The sequence below is a fragment of the Leptonychotes weddellii genome, chromosome 3 (genome assembly GCF_054177405.1).
Source record: "Leptonychotes weddellii isolate Sample4059 chromosome 3, ASM5417740v2, whole genome shotgun sequence".
Classification (NCBI taxonomy): Eukaryota; Metazoa; Chordata; class Mammalia; order Carnivora; family Phocidae; genus Leptonychotes; species Leptonychotes weddellii.
The window spans coordinates 42405006-42417614 of record NC_138371.1 but is presented as its reverse complement, the minus strand read 5'-3'; the positions used below and the strand labels follow the sequence as shown (position 1 = coordinate 42417614).

Genomic DNA, 12609 nt, shown 5'->3' with positions numbered 1-12609 from the left:
TCATCTATGTAAACTCTGATTCCTTTAAAAAAAAGCCAAATTTGAAATCAATAAGTTATTTAAATGATTAAAAAGGTAAAATGACCTTATCAATGTAGATTTCCCCTATAAATTCTAGGATTTTAAAAAATTATCTCAAACTTACAGAAAAGTTGCACAAGCAGTACAAAGGAGTTTTCTTCCCTCTTAACCATTTGAGAATAAATTGCAGAGCTGAAGCCCTATCAGCCTGGAATATTTTCTTGTAAACAAGGACATTCTCATAAATAACCATATTACAACCATCAGAAGTAGGAAATTAATACTGATATATCACCATGACCTAAAAATCATCCCATTCAGTTTTCACCAAATGTCACAATAATGCCTTTTATAGTAAAAATTCCAGTTCAGAATCACAAATTGATTTTAGTTGTCACATCTCTTTAATCTTTCTTGGTCTCTATTCTTCAGTCTTCCATTGACTCCTTTTGTTGTAGGGTGGCGGGGTTCTTGTCTCGCAGAGTTGAAGAATGAATCTTGCGGACACAAAAGGGTGAAGTGATAGTTTATTAAGTGAAGGTGAGAACAGAAAGAAACTCTCTAGAGTGAGAGGATTTCCTTCATGGTCACCAAATGATGTAGTTTTAGAATGTTGGTGAGGTCCGGAGCCGATGGCCAAGGAAGAATTCTTGAGACGTCTTTGGTGCAAAAAGGTGGTTTTATTAAAGCACAGGGACAGGACCCGTGGGCAGAAAGAGCTGCACTGGGGTCATGAGGAGTTATATACTCTCAAGGTGGGAGGGAGTTAGGGATAGTGTAAGTCTCTAAGGTATTTGGAAGTAAGGTTTCCATGACCTTGAGGGGGCTAGCTATTGTTAAGAAAAGGTCATTTATTGGGGTGCCTGGGTGGCTCAGTTGTTAAGCATCTGCCTTCGGCTCAGGTCGTGATCCCAGGGTCCTGGGATCGAGCCCCACATTGGGCTCCCTGCTCCGTGGGGAGCCTGCTTCTCCCTCTCCCACTCCCCCTGCTTGTGTTCCCTCTCTCGCTGTGTCTCTGTCAAATAAATAAATAAAATCTTTAAAAAAAAAAAAAAGGTCATTTATTACTGTCTAATAAAACCCTAGTCATGAGACCCTTCATATGTATATTGGTGGGTCATATGCTTGGGGGATGATTGCCAACATGTATCTTGGGGGGTAGAGATAAAGGAAGTTCCAAAGGAATTTTTATATGTTAAAGTAGACTTACAGGATCCTGGGGGTCAGGCTAAGATTGACTTTTGCCCTTAGCAAAGTATTAACATCCAGGCAGTTGAGTCCCTAGAGGAATATCACTCTGCCTGTTTCAGGGACTTGTCAATGGGCTGTAAGTAGTAAGGAAATTTAGTAATTTTTCTTCTGCCTTTGTTTCCCGCATCACTTTGACTTTGATATATTCGAAGATTACAAGGTATTTCTTTTGTAAAAGATCCTTCTGTTGGTGTTTGTCTGATGTATCCTCAGATTAGATTACATTATTTATCTTGGCAGGATTGTTACAGAAATAATCCTATGTTTTCATTACATTCTATCAATTTGCACATGATTTTAATTTTTCCTCTTATTAATGAGTCTGTTTTGATGAGAGCAGGCATTCTTATTTCCAAATTTACAGGAAAAGTTTACAACATTTCACCATTATCGATGGTATGTGCTCTAGGATATGCGGACATAATATGATACCTTTGTAAAATTATAGAATTGTCATTCAATTTATAGCATGCTAAGCATGAAAGCACATTGGGTTTTCCAAATACTTATTTTGCATGTATTGCATTCATTGTATAATTTTTCTCCTTCATTCTGTTAACATGGTGAATAATATTGATGTTCTTCAAATTCTTAACTACATTTATATTATGAAGGGTATGATCCATTGTCCTCATATATGTATTATTGGATTCAGGGCTAATATTTTGTTTAGAATTTTTCATTATCTATATTTGTGAGACAGACTGGCCCAATTTTCTTTTAATCTCCTTGTCAGGTTTTGATGTCAAGGTTATGCTCACTTTATATAATGAGTTTGGAAGTTTTCCCTCTTTTTCTATTCTGTGGGAGATTTTGTATATGATTAGTAGCTTCACTTATGAAACCATATGGCCTGGAGTTTGTTGTGAGAGGTTTTTAATTACAGATCCAAATTACTTGAAATTATATGGGACTGTCTTTCCCTGTGTTGGAAAAAAAACCCAACAAAAAACAGCAGATCCTGAGACAGAGCCTTAGATGAAGGTAATTTAATTAGTATCCCATAAAACAGGAGTGAGGGAATTAAGAGGAAAAGGAAAGTCAATGCAGATTTGCATAATCAAGGTGTTAAATATTCTGAGTACCTGAGGTATAGTTCCCTGTAACCTGATAAGTAGGTATGAAGAATGCACCTCAGAATTGTCTGCCTTAGTCCTGGAAATGTGAAATGTTCCTTCTTAGCTCTTATGCAACATTGGTTAAGGGTTGTCAAATGGAATGTTAACTTCCTCAAACTTGTACTTCTGAGTTGTATATACTTGGGAGCCTATAAAAAGGTCAACCACGTGGAGGTGAGGCAGGACAGAAGTAGTTAAAATAAACATTTTTCAAATTTTCTATTTTATCTTGTGTCAGTTTTTACTATAGTATAACCAAAAAACCCCCAAACTTTTGGTATTGTTAATTTTCTCTGTTGGACATTTCTTTGGCATTTCATAAATTTTGGCTTTTGTATTTATTATTGCCTCCCTTCTATTTCATAGTTTTTAATTTTTGTTTTTTTCTCAGTATTTGACATAATTAGATCTGATTTTCAGTTCTCTTCATTCTCGTGTAGTCCGTAAAGTCTGTACAATTGCCTTTAATGCTATATCAGTGCTGACCTTTCTGTTTTAATGTGTTCCATTTAATGATCATTCTTTTCAAAATACTTTTTATTTTCCGTTATGATTTCCTTGTTGACCATGGCTTTTTATTTTGAAGTAAATAATTTAATTACAACCTTTTGGGTATTTCCTAGTTATATTTTATTTCTGCGTTCAAGCTTAATACCATTTTGGTAAGATAATATGCTATGTATAATTTAACATTTTTGAGGGGTATAATCTAGCCCAGCATTTGGTCAATTATGGTAGATATTCCAGTGCTCCCGAAAGGAGTATGCATTGTGAAATTGTTTGGTATAATGTTCTATATGTCAGTTAGGTTAACATGATTAATTTTGTTTCTCAAATCTTTCATATTCTTAATAATTTTTTTTCTGTTTGCTCCCTCAATTCCAAAAATACAAAGTGCTAATTTTTCCAGTATGATTGTTGTTTTGTCTCTTTCTCCTTGTGAATTATGTTTATTTGTCTCCATTATACATTTAAGATTGTTATTAGCACATGAAATTTTAAGACCCTTTCACCATTACTGCATATCCCTCTTTATTACTATTTTTTTGTTGTTGTTTAAAGCCTGTATCTGATATTAATGTAACTATGATGTGGGAAACAAAGGCAAAAGAAAAATTAAATTTCCTTACTACCTATAGCCCACTGACAAGTCCTTGAAACAGGCAGAGTGATATTCCTCTAAAAACTCAGCTGCCTTGATGTTAATACTTTGCTTAGAGCAAAAGTCAATCTTAGCCCGACCTCCAGGATCCTGTAAGTCTACTTTAACATATAAAAATTCCTTTGGAATTTCCTCTATTTCTATGCCCCCAAGATACATGTTGGCAGTCATCCCCCAAGCATATGACCCACCAATATACATCTGAAGGGTCTCATGACTAAGGTTTTATTAGACAGTAATAAATGACCTTTTCTTAACAATAGCTAGCCCCCTCAAGGTCCTGGAAACCTTGCTTCCAAAACTCCTTAGAGACTTATGCTATCCCTAACCCCCTCCCAACCTGAGAGTATAAAATGGGCCACTCCTCATGACCCCAGTGCAGCTTTTTCTGCCCACAGACCCTGTCCCCGTGCTTTAATAAAATCACCTTTTGCACCAAAGATGTCTCAAGAATTCTTTCTTGGTCATTGGCTTCGAACACAATGTCTTTCCTACATCAACTATATCATCTTCCTTTTGGTTGAATTTGCATGCATTAAAAGCTTACTTTCAATATTCATGGTATTTTTGTATTTAAGATGTGTCTACTCTAAGCAGCATATGATTGATTTTTTAAATCTGGTATTTCTTTTATTTGAAATACAGTTGACCTTTGAACAAAATGAGGATTAGTGGCACTGATCCCTGCACAGTTGAAAATCTGCATATAACAGTTGACTTCCCCAAAATTTAACTACAAATAGACTATTGACCAGAAGCCTTACCACAATTAATACATATAACACATATTTTGTACGTTATATGTGTTATATATTGTATTCATTCAATAAAGTAAGCTACAGAAAAAAAGTGTTATTAAGAAAATCATAAGGAAGAGAAAATATATTTACAGTACTGTAAAAAAATCCATATATAAATAGACCCATGCAGTTCAAACCTATGTTGTTCAAGGGTCAAGTATATTTTTTTTATTAAAAGATTTTATTTATTTGACAGAGAGAGAGAAAGAGCACAAGCAGGGGGAGCAGCAGAGGGAGAGGAAGAAGCAGGCCCCCTTCCGATCAGAGAGCCTGATGTGGGACTCGATCCCAGAACCCTGGGCTCATGACCTGAGCTGAAGGCAGATGCTTAACCATCTGAGCCACCCAGGCACCCAAGGGTCAAGTATATTTGGTTCAATTGCATTTATTGTAGTTATTGGTATATTTTGTTTAAATCTAATATCCTGCTATATTTTTGCTGTTTGACCCATCTGATTTATATTCCATTTTACATCCTTTATTACTTTTTTGCTTTAAGTAACCATAGACTTTAGGTTTTTTTTTCTACTATCCTGATGTTTTAACAACCTTTAACAATTTTTAATGATTATACTAGAGATTCCATGTCATATCCCTGATTCACTGCTATTTAATATAGAAATTGGTACTTTTATCACTTCTCAGCAAAGACACTGGAACATTTTACTTCCACTTATCCTTTACCTTATTAAAAATTATTTTGTGTATTTTAACTTTTTAATATTCACAAAGGAGCAGAAATAAGCTGCACCCAGTTTCCTTTACTTGAATTTCTGAATCTCAAAATTGTGATATAATATTTTTGGGTTTTGTTTTGTTTTATTAAATGCAGCAATAGCTGACTGGCAGAGATTTTGATACTAAAAGTAGTATGGTCCCATAACAGAAATCTGAAACATAATACATCGAATCTGAGACTCAGCAATAAGGAGAAGCTGGCAGGGCTGCCAGGTGACTTAGTAAATTCTGGAACCTCCTCAATGTATTTCTTGGTGAATTTGAATGTACTGTAGAAATTGTTATCACTAATATGAAATATGGGATTATGACTAAAATCCTCATATGGTTTGTTCTCTTGGTTTCTATAAGGATTATTTAATAATCTGATCCATATAAAACTGAATTCACTTTCAGTATTAAATGGAATGTATATTAGGCCTTGATCAGCATGAAGAAAACAGAATCCTAAATTGTCCATTAGCCCTATGGCATAGTTTCAAGTTCATCAATAATCTGTTTGAACTCATAATTACTAACATTATATCTTAGTCACCTTTCTACCTTTTTAGTTTTCCTTTAAATACCTGAGACCAAATGATGCTATGCAATTAATAAAACAATGAAGGAGGTTATTCAAATAAATGACCCTTTAAAATCACTTGTAGAGGGGCGCCTGGGTGGCTCAGTTGGTTAAGCGACTGCCTTCGGCTCAGGTCATGATCCTGGAGTCCCGGGATTGAGTCCCACATCAGGCTCCCTGCTCAGCAGGGAGTCTGCTTCTCCCTCTGACCCTCCTCCCTCTCATGCTCTCTGTCTCTCATTGTCTCTCTCGCAAATAAATAAACTCTTAAAAAAAAAATAAAATCACTTGTATATATATTTCATATATTAGGCACGTGAATTCTTAGAATGTAGAAACTGAAGCTCCTCTTAAACTAGATAAACATTTTAAAATTATCCCTTTGTAAGCACAGTGTGAAAACTTTCCGATTTTTTTTAAATTTTATTTTATTACGTTATGTTGGTCACCATACAATACACCATTAGTTTTGATGTGGTGATCCACGATACATTGTTTTCGTATAACACCCAGTGCTCCATGTAGTACGTGCCTTCCTTAATACCCATCACCAGGCTAACCCATCCTCCCACCCACCTCCCCTCTAAAACACTCAGTTTGTTTCTCAGAGTCCATAGTCTCTCATGGTTCGTCTCTCCCTCCGATTTCCCCCCCTTCATTTTCCCCTTCCTTCTCCTAATGTCCTCCATGCTATTCCTTATGTTCCACAAATAACTGAAACCATATGATAATTGACTTCTCTGCTTGACTTATTTCACTTAGCATAATCTCCTCCAGTCCCATCCATGTTGATGTAAAAGTTGGGTATGTACAGATAAAGGGCTGGTATCCAAGATCTATAAGGAACTTCTCAAACTCAACACCCAAAAAACAAATAATCAAGTGAAAAAATGGGCAGAAGACACGAACAGACAGTTCTCCAAAGAAGACATACAAATGGCTAACAGACACATGAAAAAATGTTCATCATAATTAGCCATCAGGGAAATTCAAATGAAAACTTTCCAATTTTTTACTGACATTAGTTTCTTTTAAAGAACTGAACAGATTCAGGTATACACATTAATAAGACAAAAACAGACAGTTGTTATACTGACTCCTCATTTATAGTGAAAAGGTAGTGTCTTGATAATCATAAAATAAAACTAAACAAAATTATAAAAGCAATAGCATTATTTTAAAAGAGTGAAGAAGAAAGTATTGCTTCAAAAGATAAAGAATATCACAAAATTTTAAATGGAGTCTATTAAAATTTTAGAGGAAAGATGTATTTTTTAGGAAAGAAATTATGTTTTAAAAAATCAGTTATCTTCCACTATCTGAACAAATTTTATATTGTTCTGTGTTGAATAACTGAGTGTTAAGGCAAATCTTTGACCTCTTTCCACTCCGTAAGTTTCTCTTGTTTAGTGACAGTGATGCAGAAATTCTAATTAAACTAATCAAAAGGCAGTTTGGGATGATGAATTTTGTCTACAGAAAAACTAGTGAAGCTGCACTGGTCAGAAAATGAGTCATTATCTAGTAAAAAAAAAAATTAGTCAATAGGACAAGTTTCTATGTCAATAATATGCACAATAGCTTTCAATAATTAAAGTTTCTTCCTTCTATTTCAGCAGATTTTACATTTCTGCCATCTGTTTGAAGTAGACAGTGTTGATGTTTAAACAGCTCATGCACAGCATTTTTCACATATAGATTTCCCTGAGTCATAAAGTGTCTTCAGCGACAGCTAAATGGTTCACTGATGTTCAAGCCCTAGGCTTTAGGAGCAATTCTCAGAAGACAATATGGTGACTTGTGGCAGTCAAAATTGCTGTTAGCCAACTATTCCCATTTTCCTCCATCTCACCACCTTTCAGACTCATAAAAGGATCGCACTCCTCCCTCATGTTTGGAAATAGCTAGGTACCTCGCTTTGGCCACTGAGTCACAAGTATTTAATTGCTGAAGCCAGGATTTGATATTTACTTGCAACAGTAAGAACTCTTAGAGCCTTCCCCTTTTGTCTGACATTGAGGCCAAAATCCCGGTGCAACAGCAGCTCCTCCATCATCCTGAGTCCCTGAGTGATTGCAATAAGCAAAGATCCATAATAGACAAGGAGCATAAACAAGAAGTAAATCTTTGTTGTTTTATGCCTCTCAGATATTAGAGTTGTTTGCTACTGCAGCAATCCTCAGCTCTAGCCCATATCACCCATGATTTTCAAACTGGGTTTCTATCCCTCAGAGTATAGTACTTTGTTTTGCACAGACACAGTAGCATATTGTTTTGAAGGAGTGAAATTTTTGTCAAGGGCTCCAATATCAGGTGAAGTTACTGTCCCAAAAGCACCTATATATCTTTTTTTTCACATTAGTTCAGCTTCTTGTTTCTTTGTACCAAAAAAAAGGTAAATTTTTGAATGGTAGGCTTAGTAGGCTTAGTGCAGTCTTGCTTTAAGTATGGTCTATCATCAACAGCACAAAGATTAATGAATTTGCTTATTAAAATGTAAATTCTCCCAAACCTCATGCCAGAACTATTGAATTTGAATCACAAAAGAGTTGAGATTGTACAGAAAATCAGCATTTTAAACATGTTCTCCACCTGTTTCTAGTATATACCAATGTTTGAGAATCACAGCATTACGGAATATTTTTATACAAAAAAATGATCACATTTATTTAGAGCACTAAAGTATCAGCCAACTTGTGCAACTTCTGGTATTAAGAGGACTGATGATTGATAAACTTATAAAACTGGGTCAATAGACAGTATTTTATATGACAAATAGGCTATCTTTCTTTGCATAGTCCTGAAAGCTTGGAACAATTTTGTCTGGTTTAATTTTTTGCCTACAGGCTAATTGTTAAATTGTTTCTGTGTCTTTCTGTATCCAAAGAATTCAAAATGGTGACCATATCGAATTTACATAAAAATATAATCAGTGGTTTGTCAAATTCTTATGACACTTGTGGGTTGTCAAATTCTTAAGACAATCATATCATTTTCATTGTATGAGAGGTAATAAGTTGCTTCTCATCCTTCCATTCTCAGAATAGTTTAGGGACTACAGTATGATGTCTTCATCCAAATTGATGTTGATCTACCATGGCAAAGTCGGAAAAATTATTTTGTTTATTATACAAATCAGATTATGATTTTATCATAATTGTACTACACATTTGCAAGTAGAATCTACATTATTTACACCTTTGATGTCTACTAGTCTCAAAGACATCATTTTCAACTAGCATGAGATTGACTAGTGAAATTTTATTGGTGGGGAAAACAAATGTTCATGCAGATATATTTTTGCAGTTTGGTTAGGATGTTGTGATAAAAACAGATATAGTCTATTTACATATGTTATATATTGCCATTCTAAGATATTTTAAAGGGAAGTAGGGGTGCCTAGGTGGCTCAGTTGTTAAGCGTCTGCATTCGGCTCAGGTCATGATCTCAGGGTCCTGGGATCGAGCCCCACATTGGGTTCCCTGCTCAGCGGGAAGCCTACTTCTCCCTCTCCCATTCCCCCTGCTTGTGTTCCCTCTCTCGCTGTGTCTCTCTCTGTCAAATAAATAATATCTTAAAAAAAAAAAATAAAGGGAAGTAATCAATAGCTAAGTGAATCTGAGAAAAAAAAATCAAGGTGCCTCTATAAATATCTCTCAAATAAGCATCCAGATGAAGTTGTCATCCTTTCTTCTGTAACACCATAATAGTTAACACTATTTTTAAAAATGCTTTATGTAAGTTATGTCACATATTTTTCGTGATGACTCTATGAAATGTGTACTATTTCTATCTCTATTTTATACATGAGGAAACTGAGGCTCAGAGACATTAAGTAAATGTGTCAGTTGGTTTATTTTTTCACTGTTCAGCTTAGTGAGTGACTTTTCCCTAATCAGATTGTAAACTGATAGAAGAATTATTCTATAGATGATCACTGATGATTTGTATTGGCAGTTTTAATGTTACATTAAATACACAGAAGTAAGTGCACACTTTTTCTACACAAGAAAATTGTACAAATACATCCCAGATAAAAGTTAGTAAAAAAATGTCTTTCTGGTCATGTTTTACAGGAACACTGATCATACAGTATGAATTTATTTTTTAATGTTTACTGATTGATTTTTCTGAACATGTAACAAATACATATAAAGAATTCCTGTAATGTACCAGACAATGTTTAATGCGTTTAGATATACATCAGTGAACAACAGTCTTTCCCTCAAGGATTCTGTATTCTAAAGAGGCAGTGATCAGTGAAGGCAGACATTAATGATACACATAATTAATTATACCTGTTACATGTTACAAAATTATAAAAACTATAAAAAGGAAGAAAAGCACAGCAGGGCATACTGAATTAGGAATACTGTGGGTGGGAGGTGACATTGAAATTTTAAATTAGAGTGCTCCAGAGGTGCCACTGATGGTGAATGCTGAGCAAAGACTTGAAACAGGCTTGGAGAAACAGGTTCTATGAAAATGTTAAATGTCTGGTCCTATCAAAACGAATAAGGCATATTTAAATATATTTAAATACTACCGTCTCTCTATTTCATAAATTCTCATATGCATTGCCTCTCACAATTTAACCTCTCTAAAATAAGAATACATGTTACCAAAGTTTGTGGTTTATATGATTACAATTCCTAATTGGATAAGGGGCTGACATAACATGGTTGTGTGAAAAATTCTGTTGATTGTGGTAAGAATAAGAGCGAGCCAGGGACGCCTGGGTGGCTCAGTAGGTTAAGCATCTGCCTTCCACTCAGGTCATGATCCCAGGGTCCTGGGACGGAGCCACACTGGGCTCCCCATTCCGCGGGAAGCCTAAGCCTGCTTCTCCCTCTCCTTCTGCCTGCCACTCCCCCTGCTTGTGCGTGCTCTCCCTCCCGCTCGCTCTCTTTCTCTGTCAAATAAATAAAATCTTTGAAAAAAAAAAAAAAGCCAGCATGAGAGTATCTTAGATTCCCTAAAATATGGGTGTATCAATCCAATATATGTGAGTTGATGTCATAGCTCAGTAGTTCAGTAAAGAAGCTTTGGATCTAGATCTAAGGGTTTGCGCTCTGGCTTAGCCATTTATTTGTTGTATGGTAACTGCTGAGTTATTTAACCTCTCTGTACTTATCTCCTTATTAGTAAAAAGAGGTAATAATGGTATTTATGTCACAACGTTGTTATGAAGACTACAATACATATAAATTCAAAGCCCTTTAAAGTGTCTGGCACATAGTAAGTGCTTTACATGTCCTGGCTGTACTCGCCCTCTCCCACAACCTGAAAAATAAAATCTTGCATCCAGCAAATTAGAATTATGATTTTCCTCAGAATATTTTCACTTCAATGGAAGCATCATTTCATATAATTATCTTTTTCTACTTGGGGAGATTTACAGAGGACTTTTTACTTTCTATAATTGTTTTGTAAATTTTTGTATTATAATATGCCTTTAGTACTTTAAAGTTTTATGTTCATGAACATACTCTTAAATTGATTGTTTTTTGAGGAGAAGATTGGGTCTGTCTCATCTATGGCCTGAAGGATGCAAAATTTTTAATGAAGGTAGTATTTATGGGAGTAAAATATTTTATGATTGGAAAACAAATAGCTAGCTGAAAATAAATGAACATTAAAGTGACTACAAAATAAGGTATCTAAGACAAGATACCAAGATAAGTTAGCTATTGAACTTTTTTTCATGAACTAAATGCTAACATATTTCTTTTAAATAATTCAATCCAAAATATATAAAGCAATTAAAATAAATCAAAGAGACTTCTACATTTCTTGTTCACTTAGGTATCTTTCCTGTGATTCTAAAAATGCGTGAATCACTTGATCAATGTTGACAGACATTCCATTAAGAAGTCTTGGTATTCATGATAGGTATTTATATCTAGATTTAAAAAACCTATGACAAGAAAAATATTATTTCCATTAGAACATGCCTGTTTAATAAATCATTTTTTTATTTTATCATATAATTATTTATTTGGGGGGAGAGGCTCAGAGAAATTGAGAAATGACTTAGTCACATTAAAGGAAATCAAGTATTCCTATCAGGAAATTTATAAACTTCGTATAATAATACCATGTTACAAAATTATGCCATAGTTTAACTAGGATTATAATATTCTATATATTTCAAATGAATGTAACTTCATTTATAATCTCAAGTGAAGAACAGTGTCTAGAACAAAAAATGGTTACTTTTAATCTTAAGTATTAATATGTATCTTTGACTAATGGTGAAAATACTACTTTTATTTCTCTAACATTTAGGGTAGGAATTTCTAATCAGAAAATAAAAATAAAAGGCAGCTAGTAGCAAGAATCAGCAGTGAATACAAAATGTTTACAATACTTTTGCTTTTAAAATATTTCCAGGAAACTGGGGCACCTGGGTGGCTCAGTCGGTTAAGTCAGCCTTCTGCTCAGGTCATGATCCCAGGGTCCTGAGATTGGGCCCCGCATTGGGCTTCCTGCTCAGTGGGAGCCTGCTTCTCCCTCTTCCTCTGTCTACTGCTTGCCTACACGTACTCCCTCCCTCTCTCTCTGTCAAATAAATAAATAAGTTAAAAGAATCTTAAAAAAAAAATATTTACAGGAAACCATGCTGCCAACATGTCCACAATAATGGACAACTGTAATCCTCAGGATGCCTTTCATTATCTCTTAAATTATCAGAGAGTGTGATTTCTCTGACAACTCATAAAATAGAGTAAAAAGTAAAAGTCTCATGGGTGTTAGTACTTGTAGGGATTTGTGTCTCCTTCCTTACATCGTTTCTCCACATAAATAAGGAAATGGGTAGAATTTTGTTGCCCGCATAAAATGCCATCGATTATATCCATAAAACAATGCAAGTTCTGTGTTTGTAATGTCTGTCTCAGTTTATGAAACTCCGATTCGAAAATTATCAAATTGCAGACTGAGATATTTTAACTTTTT

General features: G+C 34.8%; 1 protein-coding gene and 1 long non-coding RNA gene across 2 annotated transcripts in view; one reads left to right on the top strand and one right to left on the bottom strand.

Annotated features, from left to right (window-relative positions):
* The window catches only part of TFPI (tissue factor pathway inhibitor), a 547151-nt gene that overhangs the window by 131103 nt on the left and 403439 nt on the right, over positions 1-12609 (bottom strand). The gene's annotated exons all lie outside the window — the stretch shown is intronic.
* LOC115942952 (uncharacterized) overlaps positions 1-12609 on the top strand; it is a 242100-nt gene that overhangs the window by 66038 nt on the left and 163453 nt on the right. The window lies entirely within an intron of this gene.